The sequence below is a fragment of the Saccostrea echinata genome, unplaced genomic scaffold (assembly GCF_033153115.1).
Source record: "Saccostrea echinata isolate AGI-Se365-2 ecotype Australia unplaced genomic scaffold, CSIRO_AGI_Sech_v1 ptg000043l, whole genome shotgun sequence".
NCBI lineage: Eukaryota > Metazoa > Mollusca > Bivalvia > Ostreida > Ostreidae > Saccostrea > Saccostrea echinata.
Genome location: NW_026889792.1, coordinates 384,812 through 403,585, shown reverse-complemented (window position 1 = coordinate 403,585; position 18,774 = coordinate 384,812). Strand labels below are relative to the sequence as shown.

General features: G+C 32.7%; 1 long non-coding RNA gene across 2 annotated transcripts; it reads left to right on the top strand.

Moving 5' to 3' along the window:
* The first annotated feature begins 2,464 nt into the window (after nucleotides 1-2,464).
* LOC133201307 (uncharacterized) lies at nucleotides 2,465-17,100 on the top strand. Of its 2 annotated transcripts, none has more exons than XR_009723069.1 (3): nucleotides 2,465-2,539; nucleotides 7,739-8,134; nucleotides 16,937-17,100. It is a non-coding gene; the product is annotated as an uncharacterized LOC133201307 (long non-coding RNA). The 2 variants fall into 2 exon arrangements; XR_009723070.1 differs by lacking the exon at nucleotides 2,465-2,539 and adding an exon at nucleotides 5,917-6,201.
* The last annotated feature ends 1,674 nt before the right edge of the window (nucleotides 17,101-18,774 follow it).

Genomic DNA, 18,774 nt, shown 5'->3' with positions numbered 1-18,774 from the left:
ACTAGTAGTTGTATTCTAAAATAAGTTCAATTTTGTTTGTGTGTATTTTTTCAATCGATTCCAATAAAGATTCTTTTTCCACACATTGAAGCTGCTGTCAGTTTGATCAAAATTTAATCGTTCAAAATTAATGGACATGTGCGTGCGTGCGTAGTTCTTTCAGCTTGTTTTGTTTTTATACCAAAATACCTTCTTGATAAGTAAAATCATTATTAGTTATTAAAATCATTATAATTTTACTTTATTTGGAAAAAAAAAAACTGTTCTCGTAAGTATATAACCTGGGAGCATGGAGGAATATTATATCAAGAAAATTTTGTACTTTATTATTCATGATCTTTCAAAAACATTCCTTCGAGCGGCCCGGGTTCGATTCTCGTTCGCCGCGCTGCGTCAAACCTAAGATGTAAACATAGGTAGTGACTGTTCCTTCACCAAGCGCCCGGCTAAAGTCACGGGTTCTTCGGAAGAGACCTTAAAAACCGAGGTCCCGTGTCACGGTAGCCATAAAGAACCATCACTGCTTAATTGCAGTGAGTGCCGAGTAAAGATAAAAATTTAAAGCCTTTCAACGTCATCCAGGGACGTCTCTTTAATGGTGAAAACATTCTCGAATGGGGCGTTAAACAACACACAATCAATCAATCAAAAACATTCCTGTTATTCAGATACTGATTTGCTATCCTTCCGGAATGATGAATTTCTAGTATTCTGGTGCCCTCAGTGAATTGCGTTATTGTCAAGTGGTAACATAAACCGTCAATACAGACAGGCGAAACATACAAATGAGTCCCTCATCCCCCTATGGGACTTTTACTATTTGAAAAAAAAAGATATACATCAGGTATATATATATATATATATATATATATATATATATATATATATATATATATATATATGTATATATATATATATATATATATATATATATATATATATATATATATATATATATATATATATATATATGTGTGTGTGTGTGTGTGTGTGTGTGTGTGTGTGTTTGTAAACCCTGTCAATTGGACACGTGCTTTAGACGGCACACGTTTAAATGAACACGGAAAAATCCAAATGAACACGAAATGGTGGTGTTCAGTTGGATTTTGTCATAAATCAACTAGAAAATGTCCTAGGATGCATCCCATTTCAAAAAAATGAAGTGTTAATTTGACCGGATGCATGAGATCTGTGTAATGAGTGTGTATAAGATGATCACCGATCCATCATTTTTTCTTCTCGGCGAGACTTACACACATTGCGAGTGCGCATGCTCGTTACATCAAATGACGTCGTAAATGACATCATAATACAGTACCCGTTTCACACTTAGTCATGTACATGAGGACGAAGTAAACTTTGTAAAAGGTAAGTGAAAAATCCGTAAATATAAATAAATAAATTTTATGTATAAAATATTTATGAATTAATGAGTAAAGATATGTGTCCATTATGACATTACGGCATTATTGTCTACTCAGTAATTTACCTAGGGAATGTATACATGTATATGTGGTGTAGTTACAATGTGCATCGTTGCATGATTGCAGTATAAATGGTTAAAACCAATATACTGAAAGTTATTATTATTTATGTTAGTAAAAACATAAAGAAATCTTTTCTATATCTATGTCTCTGGGAAGGTAAACACATTCCGTATTGGCATGTGTTGTACTCGCGGAGAGGAACTATTTCTGTATGTACGTGCATCTAATATTTCAATTTTATTGAATCAACGTTGATCTTTTGCAATGTGTAGCAAAATATACTGTCAGAAATTTTAAATGTTTTCTTGCGTTTCGCATCTTGTTTATGTGTCATGTCAAGTTCGAAGGTTTCATATTAAAAACGAAAGTAGAGTCGGTCACGCCATGACTGTTATGCAGTTATGGGCCGGGGAAACGTTCAGTCTGCCTGGGTTATATATAGGTACGTGGGCTGCTAAAATCATTATTAATATTGTGTACATATTACATGTAAGCTGTCAACTAAAAAAACACATGTACATCTGAGATGTAAATATTAGAAATAACTTCTGCACGTTTAAATGATGAAGGGGGGGGGGGGGGGGGGTGACTAAGCTGTTTACTTCTCCCAGGGACATAATGATTTAATTGTTAAGCATGTATAGGTCCCTGCTTCAACGTGGTCTTCTAGCCCTGGCAAACTAGGGATATAGTGCAGCTATATAAGTTGATATTAATGTCAAAGACATGCTGTGCATTTAGACAGTGACATGCCCTAATTCAAAGTATGAGAATTTAAAGATTGATACTGGTCATTTTATTGACATGCACTCATTATTGCATTGGGGCAATTTTGAGAGAATATGTGTATATAGCTGTGATGATTCATGAAAATGATGTGACTTCTACTAAGTTACAGTAATTAAGAATATTTTCCTATTTATCATGTTTATTTATCATGGAATTCATGTTTTAAAACTGATGTTTTCATACATTTCAGGTAGATTAATTGATTTCGGATCAGAAATTATCAATGTTCATGGATTCTCAGAACACAGCAGGGAGAAGTTATGGTATGAATGCAATTATATAATATTCATTTAATAGTGAAAATTAAGCTACATGTCAGGAAAAAAAACAAACACTACCTGAAGTTCTAATGATCTGAGTTCATGATGATGTGTTTGTGTATCAGCATGATCTGTATACGTTTTCCTGCATTGTTTCATACTACAGTCATCATCATGAATCAGTGTTTTACATGTAATATTTATTTACCTTAATGACAGTCTGTTGGTCCAAGACCGGCAATTTTGGGAGGATCAATAAATTTAAAATTAAGTCTGTATGTTATCAGTAATTGTATCAGTATAAAAAAAAAATTAAAGGTTCAGTTTAAAAGACAGAGAACTTCACCAATAATACATGTAGTCCAGATAAAAAAGTAAAATAAAATTATTTATAAAATGGGATTAAAAAAAAGATGTTTGCAACTGACAGTCATACTGATAATTTTCACTATTTAGCTATTTTCCATAATAAACAGGACACATAATTAATACTACACCATTGGCCATTGTTGTCATCAGGGCATACCATGTAATGTATTAATATATTAAACAAATACGAATTACCGGTACTATAAATTCTCTTTTATGGTGTGCACACTTTTATTTTCAGCAAAAAAAAAAAAAAAAAAAAAAAAAAAAAAGGGGAGGGGTACACACTGTACATGTATTTATTGGGGTATAATTAATTCTTTATTGCATAATACACCCATATGGGTCAAGCAATACATATACAATCCATAATTAAAAAAAAACAAAAAAAAAAAAAACAAAAACAAAGAACAATGAATGTATTTATACAGTAGAGAGTAGACAGACGCAATTTAAGTAATTTACTCCTTATATGTTACAGCGATGTGGACCTTTCCCTTATCAAAATGAAATCCATTTAAATACCATTTAAAAGACATTTCTTTTCTGACCATTTTAAAACCATTCAAGAGCCATTTTATATTGTCAACTCTTTCAAGAATTTTCAACAGAAAGGATGATCATTTAAAAACCATTTTTCATTTTATTTCCATTCAAACCTCATTTAACCTCCATTCAAACTCCATTTTTTTGGGCCTTATAACATGCAAATTAACCATTCCAAAACCATTTATGCAAATGAGAAGAAAATGAAAAATAAATGGTTTTTGTTTTAACCATTTAATATCCATTTTAAAAACATTTTTAGAATAATTGAAAAATGTAAAAAGCTGGGTTCTCAATATCCACAGAATAAGCACTTTGAAAATCCATCTTCTTGGTAGTAGAGTCAGTCATGAAACAAACTTCACTTGTTTATTTTTTCACAAACTTGGTTTTGAATTCCTAGAAATTTTGATGGATTCTCCCAATTCGATCTGAATAATGGTAGTTCTTTGAAAATTTACAGTTTCCACGTTCATTTTGGTGCTCCATATCTGCAAGCAGTATACGTATTCTAAAAATAAAAGAAAATGCATAATGAGAAAATACCAGAAAACTTGCTTTGTCACTTTTTTTCACTATACTGCAGCTGATCATTAATTCCTGTACCTAGCGTAAATTGAATAACTTTTACGAGAATGTGTGTCCTTATGAACAATTTAAGTACACATGCAAGAAAATTGCCCTGCCTGTATTCACTATTTTATCAGAAACAAATGACTTAATTGGTTGAACAGATTGCAAGGAAATTTAACCATTTACTTGAGAAAATTGAGAAAGAAAATAGTTATAAAAGAACTATAATTGAAGTGATTTATAAATTAATTATTGCATCAATAAAATCAGTGGACACTCCTAAATTGTGTTCTCTTTAGAAAAAGCATTTTTCTGTTGTTGACGTTAATAAATATATGTACATATTCATACTTACTTCTCAAAAGGAATACCCTTTCAGTGATGGTAAATGTCTTGTATTTCTTCTGCACCACTTCCCGAATATTAGAAACATATTAAAAATGTTAGATAATCATCCTCCAAGAAGTTAGTAATCTTATAATTCTGCTTTGTCATCAATGTACAGTTTTTTCAGCATCAAAAACACTAAAAACCCCAATCTTCCTTGAAGAATAATTCAGCCATTTAAGCTCCATCACTACCAGCTAGGTCGAAGTGCTCTTGTCCAATGTTTAAAATAACTGAAAAAGGCGGTCACCACAGAGCTGGGGAGGAAATCTGATAGCCAGTGCCCCATTATAAAAACTTGGCACCTGGCATCAATTAACTGCTGACAAATCTTAAGGGTTAAGAGTATGCCTAAAACGAACCATTTCTTCATTTTTCCATTTCTCAGAAAACAAATGGAAGAAAAATGGCAAGCTCAAGCAAAGTAGATCACCAATCTAGCATTTCTTTTCCATTTGCTCGAGTAAATGGACAGAAAATGGTGCAAATTTACCATTTACAAAGCATTTTCTAACAAAAATGGTTTTTAAATGGTTTTGAAAAAATGTTTTTGGAAAATTGAAAGACAGAGAAATGTAGGAAAAATGTTTTTGAAATGAAAAATGGCTAGAAAATGCTGAATGAATGGAGATAAAATGGAAAAATGCCATTTCTTTTTGCTATGGGTTTTTACAATATTTATAAATTCTTCAAAATTTTTCTGTCATCTAGGGTGTCATAGAGACATAAATAACAGAGATATGTAGCTGTCTGAAATCTTGCAAATTTTTAAACTCCCTCCCACTCTAACATGAGGCACTGGAAATGCAGGGAAAAGTCATTTTTATTTTTTGGAATATGGGATTAATTATGCATAAATTACTGAAGCTAACATTGGCATTATTTAAAACTGGATCTATTAGCAATTAGAATTTAAAAAAAATAAAAAATTTCAACAGGTTTTATGATTTTTCCCTATCAAAGTAATAAAAAATGTAATCACACTAGATGACTCTGCTCACTTATTTACATTATCAATAGAAAGGCCAGAGAAGCTACAAATTATATATATACATGTATATATATACAATATATGCTTTTAAAGCAGAAGTATCCCTTTATTTCGTCAGTTGGTCGTTGTTAACATTATCAACGAAATTAAATCTGACATGAAATTTTACATTACAATATAATGAGTAGGGTTACATTCGTAACAAAGAAATTTAATGCCCACAAAACCTCAGATAACAAATAACAAAATTTTATCCCCACGAAAATTTGTGCTTCTACAGTATATAATCAACACCTTAATGCCAATAAAACTGGAAAAGCACAGTAAATTCAGACCAAAAGTTCATTTTATTTATCTTGGACTAAAAACATTTTTGATTTAGTGTATAGAGGGTCCTTAACAGTCCTTTAATTGTCTTTATTCTAATCGGGATCGGTATTCAACCTAACGTTCACTTTCATTTTAATCATGCGAAAGTGATTTTATCAGCTGACAAGAATATGTATTAACTGGTTGTGAAGCTTTGATGAGGGTGTACAGTATGAGATATGTACATTTAATGTCGTCTTCACAAGGAGCAGTCTATGCGTAAGTCTTTTGGACGACACAGGACATTTGGTCCTGTGTAATCAATGAACACACAGGACCGAACCAAATTTTGTCAGACCGAAAAACCTAATGTAAAAAAGTGAAACACGTGAAAATACAGAGTAGTAGACTAGCTTAACAGCTTTTCTTTAACAAGGGATCACTCCTGCATAAAACTGTAGAAAGACCATGCGGTTTTAATCACATTCATGTATGTATTTTGATTTCTGTGATATTTTTTTTACTTGTAACAAACATTTAAATGATACCGCATCAAAATAATAATGCTCAAAACTGGACACTGACACATTGGACATTCTTGTCCAGTGTAAAAAAAAAAGACGCATCGGACCAGAGGCACTGCACATCGGTCAGGTCCGACCATCCAATGTCTTTTGCATAGACTGAAGGAGGGTTTAACTCGAATTAAATGTAAGCTAATACAGATTAAATTTGAACCACATTCACATGGAGAATTTAATGCACATAAGTTAATTCAAATTAATTTACTTCGCATCAAATTTCTTTGCATTAACTCCATGTGAACACTAAGCAAAGCTATAATTAGAATTGAATTTTGATGCATGTGGAATAGCACAATTAAGCCACATGCCATATATTGATGGTCAGGTACATTATTTACATGATTAAATACAATGAGACAAATGAAAGCCACCAGTCCTCCTCAATGTTTGGAAATTATCCGAAATATAGGATTTTTTTTTAATATGATGACCTGAAGTTGAAAATACACTGTTTTATAAATAACTATATTTTGTATTTCCTGTCCTATACATACTCTAACAGTACATGATTAGATCTAATTATACTGTATTATGTATAATGATATATTTATGATGCTTTATCAATGGACAGTAATTATTCATTTTTATTCCAACATTAACTTATTCAGGTGTGACCAGTCAACAGAGGATGCTTACTCCTCCTTAAGACACCTGATCCCACCTCTGGGATTTCCAGGGGGGGGGGGGGGCTTGTTTTTGCCAGGCACTTCACAGATTTGTATTGTTAAAGATTTTTTTAGATTGATATTCATTATATTTATTTTTTTTTTTCATTCACATGTATATCTCTTTGAACTCAAAGTTAAAGACACCACAGAGGCTTATACATCTGTTTTATATTCGAATATTTTACTAGATAAAGACATTATTGGCAAAGTAACAACTAAACTTTATGATAAACATGTAACTTTAATTTTTCTATTATTAATTTCCTTACTTATGTAGCATTATCACCTGCATATGGAGTTTATGTCTCCCATTTTATTCAAAGGGCAAGAGCATGTGTACCAAGTACAAACAATTAGTAAATGAGGCAAGCTATTGGCAAATAAGTTGATGATACAGGTACAGCCAACATTTTACAAATTCTGTGTTTGATACAATGACCTTGTTAACAAATACAGTCTACAGAAAAGTCAAATGTTTACTGATGTTTTTCATACAGAAATTGTTAGGCCATTATTTTTATACTGAATTGTCTACAGATTTATCCATTCACCCTATTATGACAAGGAGCTCACAGCAGGTGTAACTAGTTGACAGGGGATGCTTATTCCTCCATGACAACTCATCCCACCTCTGATGTTTTAGAGATCTATGTTTGCTATACTCACAATTAGTAATGTTTCAATGCACCTTTGAGCTTAAATACTGTTTGTAATCTTGATATTTCATTAAAGGTCTGCAACATTCTAATAGATGGGAATCACTTTATCTTTTCAGTTATGAACAGTTCTTATCAACAAACCCTGTAAGAAGAAGGACACCTGTTCTACAGCTTGTGGTGGATCATAGAACACATGATATCAACCAAGTTTAAAGGAAGCATGTATAGCCACAATAGAAAGATTTAAGGATTGTGAGAAACCAAATATGACAAATCAAAGTAAATTTCATGGGAGTGTGAAAAAAAAAAGAATAGTAGAGTGTAATCCTCAGGACTTTCTTCAGACTTCCATAAAGTCAGGAAATACTGTTGAGCTGACAAAATTAACAAAAATCATGATTCTCAAAAATTCAAGGAAGATGTGAGAGTTAAGACTAAGATGGATTTTAGGAGTTTTGATGACAAAGAATCAACCATTGGAAATATGGCTTTAAACTTGGAGCTCATTATTGGTAATTGAATTAAACATTTATCTTGATTGTTAATAACCTAACAATTATGATTACTACCATTTAATTTTAACTAATTTTTACATGTAGTTTTTCATTGATTTTTTTTAAATACATATATTTCAATTTTCATGAAAGCTAAAGGACAAGGTGCATGTATGACTTTACATCCCCCCTTTTGAGTTTTTAGCTCACCTGAGATGAAAGCTCAAGTGAGCTTTTCTGATCACATGTTGTCCAGTGTCTGTCCATCCATCTGTAAACTTTTCACATTTTCAACTTCTTCTCAAGAACCACTTGGCCAAAGTTAAGCAAATTTGATACAAAACATTCCAATACCAATAAGATTGAAATTAACCTTAATTGACAGGTAAAAATATATATTTAAATGTCACATCATTTATTCAAAATGTTTACTGCAAATAAATTAGAAACAGTTTTACATTTTTAACTTTCTTTTTTTTAATCTTTGAAAGTTGTCATTAATTGAGACCGTGCTATATTTCTATCCCCCCCCTTTTTTTTTGTCATAAAGGTAGACGTAAGAGAAATCCTAATCATAATAGCCATTGAAGATGATATAACCTGACATGATTTATAACAAATCATTTTTTTCTTACTAATTATTAAGCTTTCTAAATTACCCAAATCATATTGCTGCATTTACTCTGCAATATTAGTTGCATCTGGCAGGTGTAGAAACAGTTTGATTTTCATGGAATCAGGGATGCTTGTTGAACTTCTAGTACTTGGATTTACAAATGAACCTATGTTTCGCTGGTTCACATGCATCTTACACTTTATTACGATGTATTTAGTTTCACGTTTGACATGATCCATGTGGTTTTTTTTAGGTCACCTGAGTAAACTCAGGTGACCTATTGCTATCCGTTTTCGTCCGTCGTCGTTCGTCGGTCGTAAACTTTTGAACATTTTTAGCTTCTTCTCTGGAACCACTGAACCAATTACATCCAAATTTGGTATACAGCATTTATGGGTGAAGGGGAACAAAAATTGTGAATTTCATGGTCCCTGCCCCCCTGGGGCCTGAGGGGTGGGGCTAAAACCACCAAAAATAATGCAATCTTTAAAAATCTTCTTCTTTACTTCTGGACATCAAGCAGTCAAACTGTTGGCATCATTGTAATAAGCATTGAGCCCTCTACCAAAATTGTGAAATTCATGGCCCCAGGGTCAGGGGTTCTGGCCCAAGGGTGGGGCTATATAGATCATATAGTGAAAGTGTGTTATTTCTTTGAAAATCTTCTTCTCTGCTCCTGGGTATGAAATAAAGTTACTAAGTACATAGTCATGATGAACAAGAGTGCCTCTTCCAAAATTGTGAAATTCATGGCCCCAGGGTCAGGGGTTCTGGTGTTAGGGCGGGGCTCTATTGATTATATAGTGAAAATGCATTAATTCTTTGAAAATCTTCTTCTCTGCTCCTGGGTATCAAATAAAGGAACTAAGTACATAGTTATGATAAGCAAGAGTGCCTCTTTCAAAATTGTGAAATTCATGGCCCCAGGGTCAGGGGTTCTGGTGTTAGGGCGGGGCTCTATATATTATATAGTGAAAAAGCATTAATTCTTTGAAAACCTTCTTCTTTGCTCCTGCGTATTAAATAAAGGAACTAAGTACATAGTTATGATGAGCTAAAGTGCCTTTTTAAAAATTGTGAATTTCATGGCCCCAGGGTCAGGGGTTCTGGTGTTAGGGCGGGGCTCTATTGATTATATAGTGAAAATGCATTAATTCTTTGAAAATCTTCTTCTCTGCTTCTGGATATTTAATAAAGTAACTAAGTACATAGTTATGATGGGCAAGAGTGCCTCTTCCAAAATTGTGAATTTCATGGTCCCAGGGTCAGGGGTTCTGGTGTTAGGGCGGGGCTCTACCGACTATATAGTGAAAATGCATTAATTTCTTTGAAAATCTTCTCCTCTGCTCCTGGGCATTAAGGTGATAAACTAAGTACATAGTTATGAGGAGGAGGTGGGCCTCTTCCAGAATTGTGAAAGCCATGGCCCCTGGGTCAGGGGTTCTGGTGTTAGGGCGGGGCTCTATTGATTATATAGTGAAAATGCATTGATTCTTTGAAAATCTTCTTCTCTGCTCCTGGAGACTATTTAAACAAACTAAGTACATGGTTATGATGCATAAGGATGCCTTTTCCAAAATTGTGAATTTCATGGCCCCAGGGTCAGGGGTTCTGGTGTTAGGGCGGGGCTCTATTGATTATATAGTGAAAATGCATTGATTCTTTGAAAATCTTCTTCTCTGCTACTGGAGATTATTTTAACAAACTAAGTGCATGATTTTGATAGACAAGGATGCCTCTTCCAAAATTTTTAAATATATCGCCTCAGTTTTGGGGGTTCTTGAAGGGGGGGGGGGGGCTCTATTGATTATATAGTGAAAAAGCATTAATTCTATTAATTAATCATTAATTAATCCTGTCGGCTCCTTAGTGTTGAGCTGATAAATAAATTGCTTAGCTATGATAAAAATGGGAGCTTCGAACAGAATTTTTAAATCTTGTGGTCCTTGGGTCAGGGGTTCTGGCATAACGAGGGGGGGGGGGGGGCTTTTGATAATATAGTGGAAAAGTGTTAATTCTTTGAAGTCCATAGTAATGATGATGAGGGTAACTCTTCCAAATTTGTAAATTTCTTGACCCTTGGTCTTGGGTTCTGGTGTTAGGGTAAGGCTTTGTTGAATCTGTAGTGAAAATGCATTGTACCTGTGAAATTCTTCTCTGCTTCTTGGCATATCGGAAGCAAACTGAGTAAAAGTTTAAATGATATGAGTAAGCGTATTTCTACCAGATTTCTAAACATCTGAACCATTTGTCTAAGCATTCTGGTCCTGGGCAGGGCTCTATTAATTTGTATTCTACTGAGAGAAGTTATTCCCCTTTTCCATTCACTTTGATAATTAATCACTGTAAATAATGTATTTGAAAGGTTAATAGAATAAGATAATTATGCAAGAATGTTTATCGTATAATTAAAAAAAGTACTTTCTTAGTTTTAATAATCAGGTAGACCTGTAAGTAATAGAAAAATAAAAATGAGACAAAAATAACTTATCTTATTAAAAGTTCTTCAAAGACCATAAGAGAGGTCAATGCTAGAGGTCTTAATATGGGTTTATAAATAGTACAGAAGCACTGATAGTTTGTTAATAGGCTGCATGGTGATTAGTGTTAAGTGGGGGACAGATTAGAACTCAATTTCTGAGTTGATAGTGAATACTAGACTAATTATTTTGTTGATCCTGATCTTCCTACTTCTCTTGTTTTTGTTCCTCTGCTCTGCCTCTAGGTATTAAGTAATCAAAGTAAGCATGCTAACCATATAGTTATGATGAGCAATAGTGCCTCTTTCAAAATTGTGAATTACATGGCCTCTGGTTTAAAATACGAACCAAATTCAATTGTTGGAAAGTTGTTACACAATACTCAGGTGACCTATAAGGCCCGTGGGCCTCTTGTTTTTTTAAAGTCTTGTAAATGCACAAAATAATCTGCTGTTCTTCACTATTATTTTAAGAGTCTGAATGACTGAGAACCATTTTAGATAAGTTTCACATAAAAAAATCTATTTAACAAAAGCAATAAAGGTATTATTTTGGGAAAAAAGCAACTGAAATGGGGGAAAAATTTGGCAATTTTAAAAGAGGAAAGGGCTGATATTCGGACATAAATTGGGTGTAGAAAAATCACTGTTAATACATGTATTATGAAATTGGGAAAAAGGGGGGGGGGGAGGGGTAATCTCACACTTTTTACGCGTCATGTGCCTATGAAATTGTTAAACAGTTAGATACATTTTGACAGCCAGAGCAATCAATAATTGATAAAATCTGGCTATCAAAATGTTCTTAAACAGTTTAAAATGTAAGCGAATGGTTTTAATAATTATCGACGTGTCAAAACATATTTGTCACAGCCATGGTTGGTTCCTTGCATTTGAGCAATCTTAAAACAACAAAAGATAATTGGTACATGGTATAATATCAAGTCCAATTAATATTTTACAAACAAAGCCCAGTATATTAGTGGGTAATTTATTACAAAACAACACAGGCCGTTACTGACAAATGATTCTCGCAGTAGTCAAGCACAGTTAAGTCTTAAAGTTACTGTACTTTCTTTACATTCATAGAAAATCAACCGTTTTTTGTTGAGAAAAATTGTCTTATCAAATGTCTCTGAGGAAAGACAGTTCAATTCTCAAATTTGTGATGAGAATTCCATCTTGTTATTACTCTTTTATTGCGTTAAATTTTATTTAATTACAATAATATTCGAATTTCGTTTCATTATTCGATCGTCGGTCCATTCGACTGACAGTCAAATAGTCGACTATTCATTGACTCTCTACTTAATTTTTACTTCTGTTCTATGTGTTCTGTAGAATATAAAAAAATCATAAAAGTTTTCATTGTAAAATTGTTAGGAATAGATGCATTCTTCAATCATTATGAAATAAGGTTTGTTTATGAATATAATTTATAGAATAATACAGAATTCGATATCTCAAAACAAAAAAAAAAAACAAAAAAAAGAAAGAAAGAAAGGAATTACATTTTGTAAAGTACAGTGTACTTTAGGATGACTTGAATTCTTTTCTAATTTTTAAATTGACAAAGTAAAAAAGCAGTTAAGATAATTTTTTGCTTTTAACTGGTAACCAACTTCAGTTGAAAGGTATCTCCATATACTGGTATAACAGTACACCCCTAATTAAGAGACTATGTGTGACAAATAAAGGACATATAGATTTAATGAATTTATAATTGCAATATATAATAAAATCATTAGATATTTTTAGATAAAATCTGTTGAAAGTAAACGTGTCAGTTAATTGTGTAAGTTTAACTTATAAGAGGGACATGCTGATTGCTGAAGACTTTAAGTGTATGTAGACAACATATTTAAACTAGAGTGTTCCAAGGAACACGTGTCACCTGCTTTGTAGCTTCATTTCAAGTGTAAACAAATCTATGAGTACCTGGTCAGCTTTTTACTTAATTACTAATTTACTGTGTATAAAGCATGATAAACTGATAGTTCATGCATTTGCCTGTAAAGAAAAAAATGGCATACATGGATAGTATTCTGCCAGTCTAAGAAAATATGGTTCCTTAACCCTCAAAGACATGTCAAATAAACATTTAAATTGAAATTATTAGAAGTATCTATTTATCATTTTATTAATTGTTTCCAACAATCCTCCAAGAGATTTCAGTCTGTCTTTACTGCATTTGTCTGTCTTCATGATCCATTGTTGAGAACTGATCCCAATGTATTTTTAATGTTTTTAAAGTACTTCTTCATGAGCTAAACATGTTTCCAATAATCATTCAAAAGAGATTTCAGTCTATCTTAATTAATTTACTGCAAATCTTAGTCTACATGATCCATTGTGAAATACCCATCATGATGACTATTTTCATAGTATTTGAATAAGTTTGTCTGGTAACTGAATATCATAGGGTTTCAAAGTACACGATCATGAGCTCATGAACATGTGTTAATGCCAGTTATCTAAACCCTGCCTCTCAAAATTCAAAATTCATAAGTTTAATTATCTGCCCAAGATATTTTTTGCAATTAAGGTCAAAGGTCAAGGTCAAGTGGATTGTAATGCTGATATTTTTCATATTGTCTTATGACAAACAGTATACATGCTAAGTAGCATAGACTTACCTCTTAAATGTTAAAAATATGTTGTATATCAGCACTATGAACTATTTTAAAGGTCAAGGTCAAAGGTCACAAGGTCGGTACCCCCATGATAATTTACAAATCTGTAGTGCCAGGAAATGTATGTGCAAAATATCAAATCCATACCTCTTACAGATTTTGAGATATAGGGTGTGACAGACAGACAGACAGCTAGACAGACGCCTGGTAAAGTGATCCCTCAGTGCCGCTCTGCTCTGCAGGTGACACAAAAATAGTGAATAAATTCTAGCAATGGACAGGCTTTCTACGGCACAGTGTATATATATATATATATGTGAAAACTCCCTACACACAATATTGTCATTAAAAAGCCCCTGCAATCTTTACATCTAATATTCTTGATAATTACTTTCATCAAATTTTAACCTGCCATAGCAAGAATGATGCATGTGATGAAAAATATTTGCTAAAAAGGATCAATTAAAATTTCTAATGTTTAAAAATGTTTTCTTTACTCATTATTCATTAAAATTTTATGTGAATCTAGTTTTAAGTTTTATAATTCTGTTTGAATCACCAAAGGTAAGATTATCACATTTTAAAAAAAAATCTCAATCTAAAAAAAGTTGGGTCTTTTAACTTTTGAGGGGGTGTAAACTTCTTATTTTATTAGTCCCCTGTTGGTGGAACTGGAGGGGACTATAGGTTTTCTCCTTCATGGTCTAACTGTCAGTCTGTCCCATTTGGTTTTCCACACTTCTTTGTTTTATTACAGCTGTGCTCTGAAAAGTGGGGCCTTCCTTTTAATTTATTTAGTTAGCATGTTCTACATGTATATGACACATCATGTACATGTACTAAGATCAATATTTTTATGATGTTCATTTTAAAATTAATGAATATACTACTGTTCCAGACAGTCTCCAAAATATTTGTACACCATATGTAATTATTTAAATCCCCTACCAGTGACACCGGAGGGGACTACAGGTTTCCCCCTTATCTGTCCATCAGTCTGTCTGTCAGTCTTCTTCACTTGGTTTTCTGGATTTTTTTTTCTAAGCACTCGCAGATACATGTGTATTCAGCTGATTTTTATACCCCACGCAACAAGTTGCGGGGGGTATAATGTTTTTGACCCGTCCATCAGTCAGTGTGTCAGTCAGTCAGTGTGTCATTCAGTCCGTCAGTCCTGTTTTTTTGTCAGCGCAACTCCTCATAAACCGCTGCACAGAATTTCGTCAAACTTTGCATATATTTAGGACACAATGTGTAGATATGCATATTACCAGGAAATTCCGATTCCTTTATTTTTAATGGGAATTTCGGCACTTTTCAACTTAGATTTTTGGCCATATCTTCAATATAGAGATGAACAGTTTGTCAGCGCAACTCCTCTTAAACCGCTGCACAGAATTTGGTCAAACTCTACAGATATTTAGGACACAATGTGTAGATGTGCATATTACCAGGAAATTCCAATTCCATTATTTTTCTGGGAATTTCGGCTCTTTTCAACTTAGATTTTTGGCCATATCTTGAATATAGAGATGAACAGTTTGTTAATGCAACTCCTCTTAAACAGCTGCACAGAATTTGTTTAAACTTTGAAGATATTTAGTACACAATGTGTAGATGTGCCTATTACCAGGAAATTCCGATTCCTTGATTTTTCTGGGAATTCGGCACTTTTCAACTTAGATTTTTTGGCCATATCTTGAATATAGAGATGAACAGTTTGTCAGCGCAACTGCTCTTAAACCGCTGCACAGAATTTGGTCAAACTCTGCAGATATTTAGTACACAGTGTGTAGATGTGCATATTACCAAGAAATTCCGATTCCTTGATTTTCTGGGAATTTTGGCACTTTTCAACTTGGATTTTTGGCCATATCTTGAATATAGAGATGAACAGTTTCTTAGTGCAACTCCTCTTTAACCGCTGCACAGAATTTGGTCAAACTTTGCAGATATTTAGTACACAGTGTGTAGATGTACATATTACCAGGAAATTCCGATTCCATTATTTTTGCCTTAAGAGTTTTGCCTATTATTGAAGAAACTTTCCAGCTAGGTAATAAGGAAATCCACTGGAATCGGCTTTTGTAATGAAATATTATGTGAAATATTTTATGACCTTAAAAGACCCCTATTGATTTTGAGATCAAAATATTAATGATTTAACACACACACACTCTTGGATAGTTCTCCCCCCCCCCCCCCCCCCCCCTCAAATTTGTACTTTGCCTTAAATAGTTTCATAAGTACAGTATATAAACAAATTCATATGATTACATCATAATTTTGTTTCCATCAATTATTTAAATGTGTAAATTGTCATGTGTTGGACATGGACTTACACTCATTAACAAATCAAAATCACTGAGGAATTTAAATAACAGTTTAATTGTCAGCATAACTCCTGCACTGAATTTCCTGAAACTTTGTAGGTATTTCAGACATAATGTATAGATTTGTATATTACCAAGAAATTTTGATTCCATTATTTATCTAGAAACTTCAGCCCAATTAAATTTGTAACATACAAAGATTTAAATGTCCTTATATGCAAGAAGTTTTGATGTGATGATTTTTTGCAAGTAATGCCTCTTTTTGAATTATACTGTGTATTTAAAATGCACTGTGCCATTCATTACATGTTGCAATTGTCGAGTTTTGGGGGAGCGTGGGGTATGTGAGCTTGCTCACTTTTTCTTTCATAAGTATATGTGAGTGTATATGTACCTTGATAAGTTCAGATCAAGTTTGCAGTTCATTACACTTTGTTGATTTTTGACAGAATTATAGCCTTTTTAATTTTTTAGGGGAACCAGATTACACTTGCAAGTAGGCTTATGTAATACTCACAGGATGATTGTTATTTTGAAATTTATTTTCATTTACAAATAACAATTAACAAAACATATAACACTAGAATGTATAAGAATTACATTTAAAAAAAAATAGTACATCATAAGTAGGGCAACATACAGTTTATAAAATGATAAATAAATGTATATTATATGCAGGAAGGATTTTATGATTGGAAGTGTTTTTTAATTTAAAGACTTGCATGATTAAATGATCATTTTAATTTAATTTCAATATAGATGCATACATGATGGTGGGCTGAAGAAGAAAACCAGGACAAAAGAAAATTCCTAGTGTTCATCAGAAAAAATGAATCATGCAACCATTTTGAGTGCTTGAATGCTGAACTGAGAGACCGCCAGCCAGTGCGGAAAATATTTCTTGGAAGTTACACCAAATCTGCTGTGACAATTGAATTAAAGCTTTAAAAGTAGATTTAAAAACACACTGATTCCTCTATAAGTGAGACTTGATTGCTTTTGACAGTTGCCGGTGGATTTCAGATCTTCTAAATTGTACCAATATTATATATTGAAGTGATTTGCCTTAAAATTACATTTGTATATGGTGTAATTATTTCAAGGAGATATAACACTCTTGCAATTGCATGGTTAAACAGTAAGGTTCATAGCTAAACATGGATATGGAATTTAGCTTACCTGATCCAAAGGCTCAATTGCACAATTCTGATAAAAAGAAGTCTTTGGTGTCCAACAATGCATTATTTATATGTTTGACCGTTTTCCTCCATTAACTTTTAACATTTTCTAATTTTTTTTAACATTTGGTCAATGTAAACCACATTTGGTACAATGTATCTCAGCTTAAAAGGAATAAAGCTTATTCAAATAAAGGGCTGCATCCTTTTCCAAGGGGAGATAATGAAGAAATATGAAAAATGGGATAATGTCATTTAAAAACTTTCATTTTAAGATCTACTTGGTCATATAAGACAAATGTTATCCAAGAGTTTCTTAATGAACATAGATTCAAGTTTTTTTTCATTGCCCCTAAGGCAAGGGTAGAGCTGCAGAGGGGGTTAAAAGTTTTGCATGAAAATATGTAAAATGAAAAACTAGCAGGGTGACATAAATCAAAGTCATATGCAAACATTACAACATCATATGGGTTTAATTTTGTTCAAATTATAGACATTGGGGCTAAAAGTAGGGTTTTCATTTTGCATGTATCTATGTGTCAACATTTAAATTTGTTTAATATTTGGGCATTGGGGTTACATGTAGAAACGGACTGAAATTAGGGTTTAAATTTTACATGTATAGAGTTGTCAACATTTTTGATGGGAATATGGAGGGGGAAAATCTTTAAAAACAATCTTTTCAAGAACAGTAGACTCAAAATGTCTCAGGCAAGCATTTTGGCTTTTGGCATCTTCAGTGTATTAGATTCTCATTCATATAATTTTAAGATCATAAAAGTACACCCTTTTCTGAAGAAACATAGTGAGTTTAATTTTTTGAAATAATGGAAAAAGATGAATTAAGCCTAGTCATAAAGGTCCAGTTCTCATTTTGAAATCTTTGTAAGGGTTTTTACCTATTTGAGAAGTAATTTGAATTTGTACTTGGTTGTGGCTCATATCTACATCTGTGTAAACCAGTGTATTATATGCAAATATTGTTCAGAATTAGTTGACTTATTAATGAAATTATTTGTAAAGATTTAAGTGAGCCTTCTGGTCAGATGGGGTTTTTTTTTTATAAGTTCTTTTTTATCATTTTTTTTTAAATCAAATTTGAAAATATGTAAAGAGATAGGCATTATTCACTATTTATATTTCAGGTCTCAGTGGAAGTTTGATGTCCAAAATTGAAATATATCTGAATCAGTCTGTTTTACTTTTTGATCTCCTAGCCTAGCCCGTATTGTTCAATGTGCTAAAATATTCTCATTACATTAATGAATTAATAAAGAAATAAAGTAAATTTGTATTCATTTTATAAAATATCTATGTATATCTGATTGTGTTGGTCAAAAGTTTTTTAGAACTTAGAACCAAGCTTAAAAGATTCTTTGTTTGCATTTGCAATATCCGCTAACATGCCTCAGGCTGGCT